Genomic DNA, 13,715 nt, shown 5'->3' with positions numbered 1-13,715 from the left:
CATCTCATACCAGCTCATCCACCGTTGGCTCTCGTTAATTACAACGAACATCCTCGCACGCTCACCTCAATGGAATTGCCAGTTGCTGGAAGTTCCAAGAAAATTGCGCACTAGACGTTCGGACGCACCACGCACGTACCTGAAGCGACGTGGACCCCAGGACGCGTGAGATCACGCCCCGGGCGCGCTTTGCCTCCGTACCCACTCGTCACTCCTCACAGCTTCACTAAGCCGAGTATGTAGAAGTCGAAGAAGCAGAACAACAAACCAGCCAATCCCCCACAGTGGGTGTGAGCCACAAGTGAAGGTCAACAAAAACAAGCAACACCAGCGAGCGCAGTGACGAAGCTATCGTAATGGGGCGAAATAATCCACGAATATGGCTGCACGTTGACGCACGGTCGCATTTGTGCAACCACCCGTGTCTCCCGAAGACCGTCTGTCGCGCGTCTTCGACGAAAAGCGCAGGCGAGTACTTCTCCACTGATTTCCGCGACCACTTCACGACCGCCTTCGGCCGCCTCATGTCCGTCCGGCACGATCGACGGAGCGCCGCACCAGCGCCTCGTACACGCCACCATAGCACTCCTACCCCTCGGAATCAGCAAAACTCGGACGTTTTCGACCACGACAGACAGAACCTGCCGGCCCGTTGAACGCTTGAACGACATCGCAGCGTCAAGTCGCACACTCACGTTCCGTCACCCTCTGCCACATGATCCTTCATTCACCGGCTTCACAACCCACGCGGTAGACGTTTCGCACGCATTCCCGGGTCTGCCTTTCACGGCAGGACCTTCGTCGACCTCGGTGCGGTGTTCCGCCACGTCGGAACTTGCAAGGCATATGTTGAGCGTGCTGAAGCAGCCAAAGGCACCACCTTTTTGCCGATGATTGTGGGCGTCGTTGCAGAGGCGTTGCTTGGGCAGCCGGCGTAGAAGCCATGTTGGATGGGTGACGTATTCACATTTTGCACAGTCATTTTTTTTTTTCCTTCCTTCCAGACTTTGGTGCTCGAGTTGGACATGTACACTATGCATCAGTTTTTAAAACAAATGCTGTAGCATCCCTCGCGACATGCCTGATAATGTTCGCCAGCAAGCATTTGGTGTGACGTCATGGGCGCATAGAGAGTACGCATGCAAGCAAGCACGCGTGGCTTCGACCTCTGGGAAAAAGAAGGTTTCAGTTTTAACATGTTTGTAAGCGAAACTAGAAACTTCAAGCGGACTGGGGATAAAAGCAATGCCGTGAAGCCAGCGCTGCCGCTGTCGGTGCACAATGCTGGTTGTGCATGGGTGGACGTCGGAATTGCTTTGCTACTGTTTGCCCGGCTTTTGGCCAGAACTAAGTACGAGGTGTGAAAGAATGGATTTTAATTACGTGCTAATGAATTGCATCGCTTCTCGGCCTTTTGGCTAGACCAATTGTCGAGCTAGCCGTTTCTTTGCGCCTCGCGCGAGACCCAGGGTCACGTCCCGCTGACGTCGACCCCGGGGTTCAAGTCGCCAAAGTTAGCTTACGCGGCATCGCCGTCCCGCACGTGCGACCGCCGCCCTGGGCTTCGGACCTCCCTGTCCGGCGCCCACCCGTCCTATGCCTGGTGAAGCAAGGCCCCCGGTCTTCGCCTGCCGTCCCGGAGTCCTCCTGCAACCCACCCGGCGTCTCCTGTACCCGTGCGGCCCCCGCCTCGGCTAAGCCGCAGTCCTACCAGTGTGCAGCTAGCCTGCACGAGACCAGTTTATACCAGCCACGCCTTCCTGGCAGCCAGCGGCAACGCGCACCAGAATGGCGTCGACGTCCGACCTCCCGGTGAGGGAGAATTGCTTTATGTTTACAGCGCCCGAAGGCGACGTATCCATCGATGACCTTATCGATGCGGTAGAACTTGTATCTGGGGAAGATAGTGTGTTTGTCCTTCAGCACATGGGCGGGGCTAGGTTCCTCGTCTGTACGCGTAACGCCAGTCAGGCGACAAGGTTAATGGTGGCGGAAGGGTTCCGGGTTAACGGCGAAAACGTACCGGTTGAGGCCGTAGGGCCGCCGGTCACGTACGTAAATGCCTACCGGTACCCCGCCTACTTGTCCGACGAGGTACTTAGCAACGCCCTTGCTCAGTACGGCAAAGTGAGGGGCATATCGTTCGCCACTGTGGCCACACGCCAAAACAAGCTCAACGGCGTAAGGGTTATAAAGATTGAGATGAGCAAACCGGTGCCAAACTTCGCGACTATCGCAGGGCACCGCGTAATGTTCGAGTACCGCGGTATGAGGCGAGTTTGCGCACGCTGCGGCGAAGTGGGCCACATGGCGACGGCATGCTCCGCTCCTTTTTGTAAACGGTGCGGAACTTTCGGGCACGACACTGAGGGCTGTACAAGCGAATGTAAGCGTTGTGGGGGTCACCACGGGACGAGGGAATGTTTCAGAAGGCGATCTTACGCGTCGGCCGCCCGCGGTTTCCCCTCGACTTCCGACCACGCCTCTAACCTAGCCCCACCTAGTGGCTCTTTATCGCCCCGGTCTGATAAGCCACAATCGCGCCTCCAGGTGCTTGCGCCTAAGACCAAGCCCAACACGGCAGCGAGGGAGCGAAGCGACGACACCACGAACACTGACTCGCCTACACGCAGCAGCGAGGCGGATTCACCTGCCAGCGAGAGAGAGAAGAGCGAGACGAGCGAGGAGGTTACCACCGCGCCTTCCGAAACAGAGACCAGCTTCTCGGGTACTGCTTCCGCGCAGTCCGCCCCTCCTTCACCGCTGGCACTCCCGTCGGGCCAGGTGGACCGCGCATTTTCGCCACCAGTACAAAATGCGCCCGCCGATGACGTCACTGAACTGGAAAGGGCCCCTTCCCCTATCCTGCCAACGCCGGCCAACGTGTTAGCGCTAGTCACCTCTGAAGACCTGGAGGCACGTCCCCGAGACACTGCTCAAGATGAACTGCCCATTAAGAGCAAGGGGTTCTACGTGCTGCCCGAGGACGGCGAGCGCAACGACACCCCCCCGACTTGCCCTTCCCCCGCTCAACCTAAACGGTCAAGCAGGAATTCCGATGCAAAGGCGGACCAGCCGCGCCCTGGCCTCGAACAGCGGTCGCGCTCGCGCTCGCGAAGACGCCCTGGCGACGACAGGCGTGCGGCTGACGAGGGGACCGCTAGCAAGGATGCCCGGCAGCGCAGATCGGGGCCGGTTGGCCAAAGCAGCGATAGCGACGCTCCGCCACATGCGAAGTCCCAGAAGCTTGAGCAAGCGGGTGGGGGCAAACGGGAGCTGCCGCCCAAGTCCTGAGAAGGCTTTTCGAAAAACGAAGCGGCGCGCCCGCTTCGACGGCTTCGCCGCCTTCCGCTCTCCCGCCTCGCCTCGCATCCGCTCTCCCACTTCCTTCGTCCCCCGCAATCTCTCTCTCACCCAGATGGGCCCTTTCCCCTCTAGTGCAGCATCCTCCTCGCTCCCTTTCGCACGCGCTCCGCTGATGCCTAGCTCGCCTGGTTATCTCGCCCTTCAGCTTTCCTTCTCGCCTCAAGCGAGACAAGGCGCTCCAACTGACGGATCATGGCCACGCTGCGGTTCGCCACTTTAAACATACGCGGCTTTCGCGACAGGAATAAACAGACCGCTGTAGTGACGTTCGCCCGGTCTAAGGGCATCGACCTCCTCTTTCTGCAGGAGACCAACTTCCGCTCCCCGCTCGATGTTACCTTATTCAGGCGCAACTGCCAAGTTGACGGCTTTTTTTCTCTAACATCCGCGAGGGCTTGCGGCGTTGGTGTCGTGTTCGTCACAGACAGGTTCCGGCGAAAGTCGCATTGTGTTTTCGGAGCGAATGGGCGCACACTTGTGCTCGACGTCTTCGTCGACGGGTCCAAGGTGCGCTTTGTGAACGTTTATGCGCCGGTTACCAGATCGGACACCAATCCGTACTTTAAGGAGCTGCACGGCTACCTGCTGGAGCCCGCCCCTCACGTGGTTCTCGGCGACTTTAACTGTGTCGTGGACTCCACAAGAGACGTCCGGGGCCCGGGCCAAGGGGGCTCGACCTACCACGCCAAAGAGCTGGTGAAGATCCTCCGGCACCTGCGGCTCACAGACGCATGGGTACACGCACACGGCAACGAGTTCGTCCCCACTCGGACCTCTCGGACCACGGCCAGCAGACTCGACCGAGCTTACGTCCCTGAACGCCTTGTCCACTCCATCGTGGCGTGCGAAGTCCTCGCTCTCCCTGAAGGACTGGCGAAGAGAACTGACCACCTCCCGTTGGTAACAACAGTGAGGGGGACACCTGGCCATCACCCAAGAAATGAAGCTTGGCGACTCGATCCGGCGCTCCTCCAAGACCGTACGAGCGCCCCGAGAATATCCGCGTACCTGGAAGAGACGATTGAGGCTACCCCCTGCACCAGCCCGGATGTATGGGACGACTTGAAAGCGAGATGGAGAGCATTCCTGCAAGAAGAAGGCAGCGTGAGGAAGAAGCGTATCACAGAACAAATGAATGAGATACTCCGCCGAATGCGGATAGTACAGAGCGCGGACAACCTCACGGCATGCACGCGCGACTACCTCCACTCGCTCCAAGTTCAGCACGACCGCCTCTTCCGGGAATACGCGCGCAACCCACGCGAACAAGGGACTACTGCGGGGGAACCAGCGGGGCTAGACTTGACCGAAGCACGCGGGAACGGCTCCCTCCGCATCTTAGAATTGCAACGCCCTGATGGTAGCCTCATCTCCGACCCCTCTGAGATCGAGGCGGAGTGCCATAATTACTTTGAGGCCATTTTCCGTGAGCCGAACTCTTGCGGTCCCCCTCCAGAGGCAGCTCTCATGAACGGTCTCTGTTCGCAATTGCCTCGACTTGCCGAAGATGAGTGCACAGTCTTGTGTGGTGCAGCAACGGAGGAGGAACTCCGCATAGCCATCCGAGCCATGCCACCGAACTCAGCTCCGGGCACCGACGGCCTGACGGCCAGTTTCTACACGACGTTCTTTGACGTCTTGTGCGCCCCACTCCTAGCTGTGGTCAACATGGTCCTCCAGCGGCACACGAAACCCGACTCCTTCAGCGCGGGGCGCATAGCCCTCATCCTCAAGGACGGTGCACCCCCACGAGAACTGTCGTCATGGCGCCCGATCTCTCTACTCAATGTAGATTACAAGATCGTGGCGTCCATACTTAACACCAGGCTGAGGACCTTCTTGCCAGACTTGATAGCTCCCCACCAAGCCTGCGCCGTGCCTGGCCGGTCTATGTTCGCCAACCTCACAGCCACACGAGACGTTTTCGAATACGCGGCCCAGAAGAGAGTCACGGGTGCCTTCCTGTCCCTCGACCAAGCAAAGGCGTTCGACAGGGTCAGACACACGTACCTCTTCGAAGTGCTCCGCCGTTTCGGGCTCCCGCAGGAGTTTGTGGCTGTCGTTGAGCTTCTTTACTCTGATTTGCGAAGCTGTGTCGCGGTGAACGGCACGTCTACGGACTTCTTTCGGTACACGAGAGGCATCAGGCAAGGGTGCCCCTTGGGCCCAACCCTGTTTGTACTTTCCATTGAGCCCCTGCTGACAACCCTGGCCAGCGACAAGTGCATCCGGGGCCTGCCAATGACCGGTACCGAAGAGATCAGAGTCCTGGCGTTTGCAGATGACATCTCTCTCTTTCTAAAGGACGCGCGAAGCCTCGACCGCTTCCGTGGCGTATTCCAGCTTTACGCAAAGGCATCAGGAGCCGAATTGAATGAGAGAAAGAGCCGAGCACTGCTTTTCGGCTCGTTTCCTACAGAAGCGATTGGCGACATCGAACCGGTCTACACGGTCAAGGTCCTCGGTGTATACTTTTCACGCGAAGGAGTGGACGATTCTACATGGACGCGGGTCGTCGACAGGGCAGCACTACTCACTGAGCGCGCAGCGCTGTTCAACTTGACCCTGCGCGAAAAGGCTGTCGCATTAAAGACCAGAGTGCTTGCCTTGGCCTCTCATGTGAGCAGGGTAGCAGTGATGCCAGCGCGGGTGGCTGCCCGACTCGGCATGATGGCAAACGAACTGCTGTGGGGCCGGACGCCGCCCCCAGTCAAGCGAACACTCCTCCAGCTAGAAACCAAAGAGGGGGGGATCGGCCTTCCGCACGCACTCACCTCGGGCAAAGTGCTTGCCTTGAAGACGGCCCGCAAGCTGGCGCAAGCAGACAACTATGTTGGGAGAGGCCTGCTACTCTATTGGAGCGGCCCGTGCAACAGTTGGCTGGATGCCGGTCAACACCCCGGCCCGCACGCCGAATCGCCGTCGCCTTTTTACAAGGCATTAGCAGCGACAGCCCGCATGCTGCGCAAGGAAGTGCCGAACCACGACCCTGACGCGGAGCAGCCGGCCCGCATAGTGGAGGCACTTACGGCAAGCCAGCTCAGTGATGAGGACCGGCGACGAGCGGGGCATGCTAAACGCAACCTCTCCCTGCTGCATAGCCTGCTACCCTGCGATATCCAGGACTTTCTCTGGAAGAGGGCGTGGGAGGTCCTCCCAACTAGGTGTCGCTTAAAAAAACTAGGCATTGTACCCGACGACCGCTGCCCAAACTGCCGGGCACCCGAAACCCAGAAGCATGCCTTGTTCGAGTGTTCGGCCGCGCGGCCTGTCTGGCGCATGGTAGCGCACACCTTTGGGATCCGCCCCCCACCAGGTCACAGACGCAACAAAGGCGCGTTCGCACGGCTGGTGACCGCCTGTACCCTTTTCGTTGTGTGGCAGCGCCGCTCACTCGCGGAAGCGCGGAGACGGCCAGTTCGGGCGGCGCCACCCGCCGTCGCACGTATTAGAAGACTGGTGTGGGAGCTCCTCTCCCGGGAACTCGAGGCCAGCGGAGAGGAGATGTTTCTCCGCCGCTGGCACACGAAATTCTTCTTCTTGAGAGAGGGCAAGCTGGTCGCTCCGATCGTTAATTACTAACCGCTCTCGGTTTCGGGCGTCTTTCAACTCGAGGGCGACACATATGCGGCTCCCAACCATCATGGTGACCCCCCCTCGCCGCTCTCCCCAGATACACCACTGAAGCGCCTGTCTACATAAAGTGATTTGAACTCTGGTGAAGCGAGTTTTTTTTCGATACCGTGTTGTGCCGCTGGCCCCGTCTGCCGACACCAAAGGGTGGCCGGTTATTGTACATATTGTGAGACGACGTCAGGTACGAAGGAGCGACCGTTTTATTGTCAACCCAGACGCGCGAGCCAGCAACCGAACAAGCAGCGAGCCGCTACGATGATGATGATCACGGTGCTTTGTATGCGCAGGTGAAAGTGAAAATGATGAGCAACACAATCAGCGCTCACACTATTTCCCCCCTACACGAAAGCGGTCTGCAAGACGTTCATTTAGTAAGTGTATGAGCGCTGGATATAAGGTTTCAGGCGAGACACATGGACGATCTCGGTCCCGCGACGACGGCGATCAGAAGCCGAAGTAACCGGCGCGACGCGATAATTTACGGCCGATGTTCGTTCAAGCACGGTGTAAGGACCCAGGTATCTGTGAATGAATTTTTCACAGAGGCCGGGTGTGCGAATAGGTGTCCAGAGGAGCACTTCGTCGCCTGGGTAGAATGACACAACTCGACGTGTCGCATCACAACGAACTTTTCGCTGGGCCTGAATGGTAGAGGTGTTGGCGCGGGCGATTGTGCGGCAGTGGTTGACACGGGCAGCGAATTCTTCCGGAAGGGACGCAGATGGGACAGAAGGCGTGGACAAAAAGCTGGTGTCTAGAACAAAAGATGGTGCACGGCCATACACAAGAAAAAACGGGCTGTAACTTGTAGTGCGTTGTATGGCAGTGTTATAGGCAAACGTGACGAAAGGTAGTATTGTGTCCCAGTTCTTGTGATCGGGTTGGACATACATAGAGATCATGTCTGACAAAGTTCTATGAAAACGCTCAGTAAGACCATTGGTTAACGGATGATATGCCGAGGTGGTCTTATGGATTGTGTCAGAGGCCTGTAAAACTTCAGCGAGCACACGAGAAAGAAATGTCTTGCCACGGTCACTCAGGAGAACACGAGGGGCGCCGTGGCGCAGGATAATGGCACGCAGAACAAAGTCGGCTACTTCGCTGGCAGCTCCAGTAGGAAGAGCTGCCGTCTCAGCGTAGCGAGTAAGATGGTCTACGGCAGTCACAATCCAGCGGTGACCGGCGGCGGTAAGCGGAAGGGGTCCGTATAAGTCTATGCCGACGAACTCGAAGGGAGCGGATGGGCACGGGAGAGGCTGTAGAGGGCCGGCGGGAAGAGATGTCGAACGTTTTCGGTGCTGACATGATGAACAGGAAGTGACGTACCTGGAAACACTAGTGGAGAGGCCAGGCCAGAAGCAGCGAGTCTTAATGCGATCGTAGGTTTTATGAAAACCCAAGTGGCCAGCCGTCGAGTCGTCATGAAAGGCTTCTAAGACTTGGAGTCGAAGTGAGCGAGGTATGACCGGGACCCATCGGCTACCGAGAGGATGGTAAGTTTGTCGAAGTAGCGTTCCGTCATGAAGTTTGAAACGCGTGAGTTGTCGTCGCAAGCGGCTGTTGGGAGCACGAGATGAGCCGGTGAGCCGATCGATGATTGTACGGCAGTATGTGTCTGCACGTTGGAGCGAGGTGAGGTCTGCGGATTGAAGGAAGTCATCCGGTGCAGTGGGCTCGATGGGACTAAGACTGGTCATCGGCGTGGTCTCTTGGCTGGGAGGTGCTGCGCAGCAGGTAGATGCGTCATGATTTTGCAACAGCGGACAGCGTGACAAAGCGTCGGCATCTTGGTGTTTGCGGCCCGACCGGTATGTGACACTGTAGTCATACTCCTGCAGTCGGAGCACCCAACGACCGAGGCGTCCTGACAAGTTTTTTAATGATGACAACCAACAGAGCGCATGATGATCCGTGACGATCGTGAAGCGGCGGCCATACAAATAGGGGCGAAATTTTTGCACGGACCATACGATAGCGAGACATTCCTGTTCAGTGATGCTGTAATTGCGTTCCGCTGGGGAGAGAGTACGGCTCGCGTAAGCCACGACTTGCTCTTGTGAAGCCTGGTCACGCTGCAGCAGAACAGCGCCGATTCCGTGCCCACTTGCGTCAGTGTGTAATATAGTAGGGGCTGTGGGATCAAAATGGCGAAGAACTGGCCCTGACGTGAGGCATCGCTTCAGGGTCTGGAAAGCAGCTTCACAGTCATCTGTCCAAAGAAATGATGCACTTGTGGTCAGGAGTTTGTGAAGAGGAGCCGCGATAGTGGCAAAATCACGGACAAAACGGCGGAAGTAAGAGGCTAAGCCGAGGAAGCTGCGAAGGTCTTTGAGCGTGGTGGGCTTAGGAAAGTGCAGCACAGCGGCCACTTTGTCGGGATCAGGTTCGATGCCAAGCTTGCTGACAACGTGGCCTAACACTTTGATGCTGCGGCTCGCAAACCGACACTTCTTGGTATTTAGCTGGAGACCGGCTTTGGCTAGACATGTGAGCACCTCGTCTAGACGTTCTAGGTGTTGCGAGAAGCTGGATGAAAAGATGACGATGTCATCCAGGTAACAAAGACAGGTCTTCCATTTTAGGCCACGCAGCACCGTATCGATCATCCGCTCAAATGTGGCTGGGGCATTGCAGAGCCCAAAAGGCATCACATTGAATTCGAAGAGACCATCAGGAGTAGCAAACGCTGTCTTCTCTTTATCAGACTCATGCATCGGGATCTGCCAATACCCAGATCGTAGGTCGAGACTTGAGAAATATTCTGCACCCTGTAAGGTGTCAAGTGCATCGTCAATTCGAGGCATAGGATATACATCCTTGCGCGTAATTTTGTTTAGTGCCCTGTAATCAACGCAAAATCGCACTGATCCGTCCCTTTTCTTAACTAGGACAACAGGAGAAGACCAAGGGCTTGTGGAAGGTCTGATAACGTTGCGTGCGAGCATGTCATTGACTTGTTCCTCGATGACCTTGCGTTCTGAAGACGACACGCGGTAAGGGCGACGGCGGATAATACGAGAACCGTCTGTGGCGATGTGATGAGAGGTCACCGTAGTTTGACCTAAGCCATCCGAACAAACGTCAAAACAAGTCTTGTGTTTTGTTAAAAGGGCCATTAAGTCTTTAGTTTGCGTTGGAGTGAGATATGGACTCAAAGTGGCTTTAAGCGCATTAGATGAGCCTCCTGGTGGCGTACACTTAGCGACTGACGGCGGAGACGATACAGTGACGACACATACCGGTGCTATGTCGATAAGGCTGGCAACAGTGGACCCCTCTGGCAGTAGTTGTGGCTCTGTTGTCGTGTTGTAGGCGGTGAGACTGGCATGACCACGCGAAAACCGCACTAGACAACATGCGATGGCGATTCCTCGGAAAATGCAGCGCTGATCGGGGACAACCACTGCGTCACCGTCAATGGTATCGCTGGATCTAATGGTGAGGATACGTTCTTGGGCCGGGGGCAGTACAAAGTCTGCAGCTGCAACAAGGTGAGGCGACGAAAAATCGTAAGCACTAGAATTTTCAGTGTCCGTAATGCGAATAACGGGCGGACCACACGAAATGACAGCGGAAGCGGCTGACAGGAAGTCCCAGCCCAATATAATCGGATGAGCACATGAAGAAAGCACAGCCAATTGTATATGGTGACGAATTCCGTCGATCAGAACACGAACAGTGCATTGTCCAATAGGGTAAATTCTATTTTCATTAGCACCACATAACACCGGACCAACATATGGAGTTTGCACTTTTCGTAGACGATGACATAGTTCGCGATCAATGACCGAAATGGCTGCTCCAGTGTCCACGAGTGCGTCAACCGAAATGCCTTCTACACAAACAATTAGTAAATTTGCAGGGCGCGCAGGAGGAATTGGGACAATTCGACGACAGGCAGTTTCTCCTCCAAAAACTGCAGCTGCTAGTTTTCCGAGTGGCTGTCGAGGGGCGTCAGGGCAGAACGTAAAGGCGAAGTAGTACGGCGGAAGGGCGATGGTGAACGACGGCGGGGTGAGCGGGAAGAACGAGGTTCACCGTGGGACAAAGGAGGCGAAGGCGAACGTCGTGACGAGGGAATGTAGGTTCCTGGAACGTAGGGGTCAGACCTCGCAGCCCGGTCACTCTCGTACGAAGAATAACCTCGTCGTTCATCTTGCTGGCGCCGACGGCAAAAGCGGGAGATATGTCCTCTTATGCCACAGTAGTAACAGACGGGGCGCGTAGGGCGCCAGGCAGGGAAGTGTGGTTGTGGTGGTGCCTTGGCTGCCATCGCAGCCAAATGGTCGTATACGACGTCCGTAGTTACAGGTGGAGTAGGTGGAGGAGGCCGTGACACGACTTCGGCATACGTAGGCACATGTAAGGGCACAGGAGGCGGGGCACGTGCGACGCTCGTCATCGACGCCAATTCGTCCTTTATAATTTCCCGCAGGTTAGGAGGGGGTGAGCGGGCAGGTGAAGTCGGTGCGCTGGCAGGAACAAGGCTGTGAAGTTCCTCTCTCACTATGGTGCGAATTAGAGCTCGCAGCTCATGCTCGCCAGTAAGACGAGTGTCATAGGAGGCGTGTGGAAGGCGCATTGAGTAAAGTGCGTCCAGGCGCTGGCAGGTGGTAATAATGTCCTGAACTGTTGTCGGGCTCTGCATGACAAGAGCATTAAAGGCGACGGAGTTGATGCCTTTCATTACTTGCCGAATACGATCGGCCTCCGGCATGTCCTTTTGGGCGCGGCGGCAGAGGGCCAGAACGTCTTCAATGTACGATGTGTACGATTCGTCAGGCCCCTGGATGCGGGTAGCGAGCTTCTGTTTAGCTACCTCAGAGCGTCCTGTAGAAGTGCCGAATATTTGACGCAGCTGCACCGTGAATGCTGACCAATCAGGAAAGTCGCGTTCGTGGTTATGATACCACGTCTTAGCAACCTCCTTCAGATAAAAGGGTACATAGCGCAGCTTATGTGCCTCATCCCAGTAATTGCAAGCACTGGTACGGTCGTAACTGTCCAGCCATTCTTCTACGTCCTCACCGCGAAGGCCAGAAAACACTGGAGGGTCTCGTTGCGAGGTACTCACGGTGTGGTGAGGCCCAGCAGGCTGAGCGGGTGGTGCGAAGAAGGCGGTAGGGGGTGGGTCGTTTTGCGCCATCACTGTTGGCAAGCACAGCCGTCGACCTGATCGGAGCTCCAGGGGTGACCGGTAGTGCACGAGGACTTGGGAATCACAGCACGCTCCACCACTTGTGAGACGACGTCAGGTACGAAGGAGCGACCGTTTTATTGTCAACCCAGACGCGCGAGCCAGCAACCGAACAAGCAGCGAGCCGCTACGATGATGATGATCACGGTGCTTTGTATGCGCAGGTGAAAGTGAAAATGATGAGCAACACAATCAGCGCTCACAATATGTATATAGCGCCTCATGTTTTTGTAAATATCCTCCTTTTCGTTCTTTGTAGAAGCATAGGTATATATGCTGTGTGTTCTCTCATTTGTATTTATCTCCGTTCATGTAAATAGGACTGCAAATATGTACATACAACGCGATACCCCCCCCCCACCCCTGCATATTCCTTTTGTAAAACATAGCAGTTGAACTGTGTTTGTGTTTTTTTTCCCTGAGTTGTTTTTTTGTGCTTGTAAATAGGTATAAATAACATGCTCCTTTGTATCGGGTTGTGCGATTGTATAACTGTATATATATTCAGTGTGCCCACTGTTTGTAGTTTTTTCTGTAAATGCATGTTAATACCCTGTAACTTTTTGTTTGAAGTTCAATAAACTTCTCTTTGTGTAGTATCTGTTCTTATCAGCTTAATATCTGATACGGATCCTATTTGGATCCAAGATATTAAACTTATTTTTGTGATGCGGCGGAGTGCTTGAAGCTTGCTTCACCTCCGCCACGGGTTGGCCCGGTATTGCACTACCTCCGGGATCGGCCCACTCACCCCCTGCGGGGTGAGTTCGACAATAAATTCAATGATAGAAGGAGTGTTCGGATTTACCCATGATACCGGGGTAAACGGCTTGGGTGCGTCGAGTGTCCGAGACGGTGGCGGCACGCCGCCCCGGCTGACGCGGTATTCGCGTGCAGGGAGTGCGCTAGCTGTGTTTACACTTACGATTGCTCTGGGAAAATAAATGTTTCCGTGTGTATTTCATATATGGAGGGTCTCTTTTATTTTGTTATGTTCACACGTACATACTCAAGTTTCTTATTTTTTTTAACGTTCCTACTCATATTAATAAAACTATTGAGGAAATTATTATTACTGTTTCGGAGGAAAGCTAGAAGTGTGTATACGATGTGTATGCATGTGCGATGTGTATGTATGTATGTGTGTAGAAGTGTGTATGTATGTGCCAAGCTATTTCCGCTTTTCGAATTCACCCGTTTCGCAACGAAAAATAAAAAAAGCCTCTAGAAAATGGGGTTTGGTTGGTGTTTCTGTTTACAGTTGCAGTGGCAAGCGAAGGCATTTTTATTTCACATCTTCACGCGGCGTCTGAACCTGAAGACGCGTGCTCTCGCCACGTCTACGCATCTACACTATTCCCCATCACAAATTAAAATCGCAAAGAACGCCACAGGACCCACTCCGCACACACCTGCTGTACGGTGGAGCGGCAAAGCCCCGATGTGCTTTTCCTATGTCCACTGACCTTTGGGGTTTGACGTCCCAAAACCACCATATGATTATGGGAAAATT

At 55.3% G+C, this 13,715-nt stretch overlaps 1 protein-coding gene and 1 non-coding gene across 3 annotated transcripts in view; both read left to right on the top strand.

Moving 5' to 3' along the window:
• The window catches only part of LOC142765346 (uncharacterized), a 114,471-nt gene that overhangs the window by 44,809 nt on the left and 55,947 nt on the right, over window positions 1–13,715 (top strand). The gene's annotated exons all lie outside the window — the stretch shown is intronic.
• LOC142766561 (U2 spliceosomal RNA) lies at window positions 12,765–12,954 on the top strand. The gene has a single exon (XR_012884587.1). It is a non-coding gene; the product is annotated as a U2 spliceosomal RNA (small nuclear RNA).

This window comes from Rhipicephalus microplus, chromosome 6 (assembly GCF_043290135.1).
Source record: "Rhipicephalus microplus isolate Deutch F79 chromosome 6, USDA_Rmic, whole genome shotgun sequence".
NCBI lineage: Eukaryota > Metazoa > Arthropoda > Arachnida > Ixodida > Ixodidae > Rhipicephalus > Rhipicephalus microplus.
The sequence above is the reverse complement of the archived record's forward strand: the minus strand, read 5'-3'. Positions and strand labels throughout refer to the sequence as shown.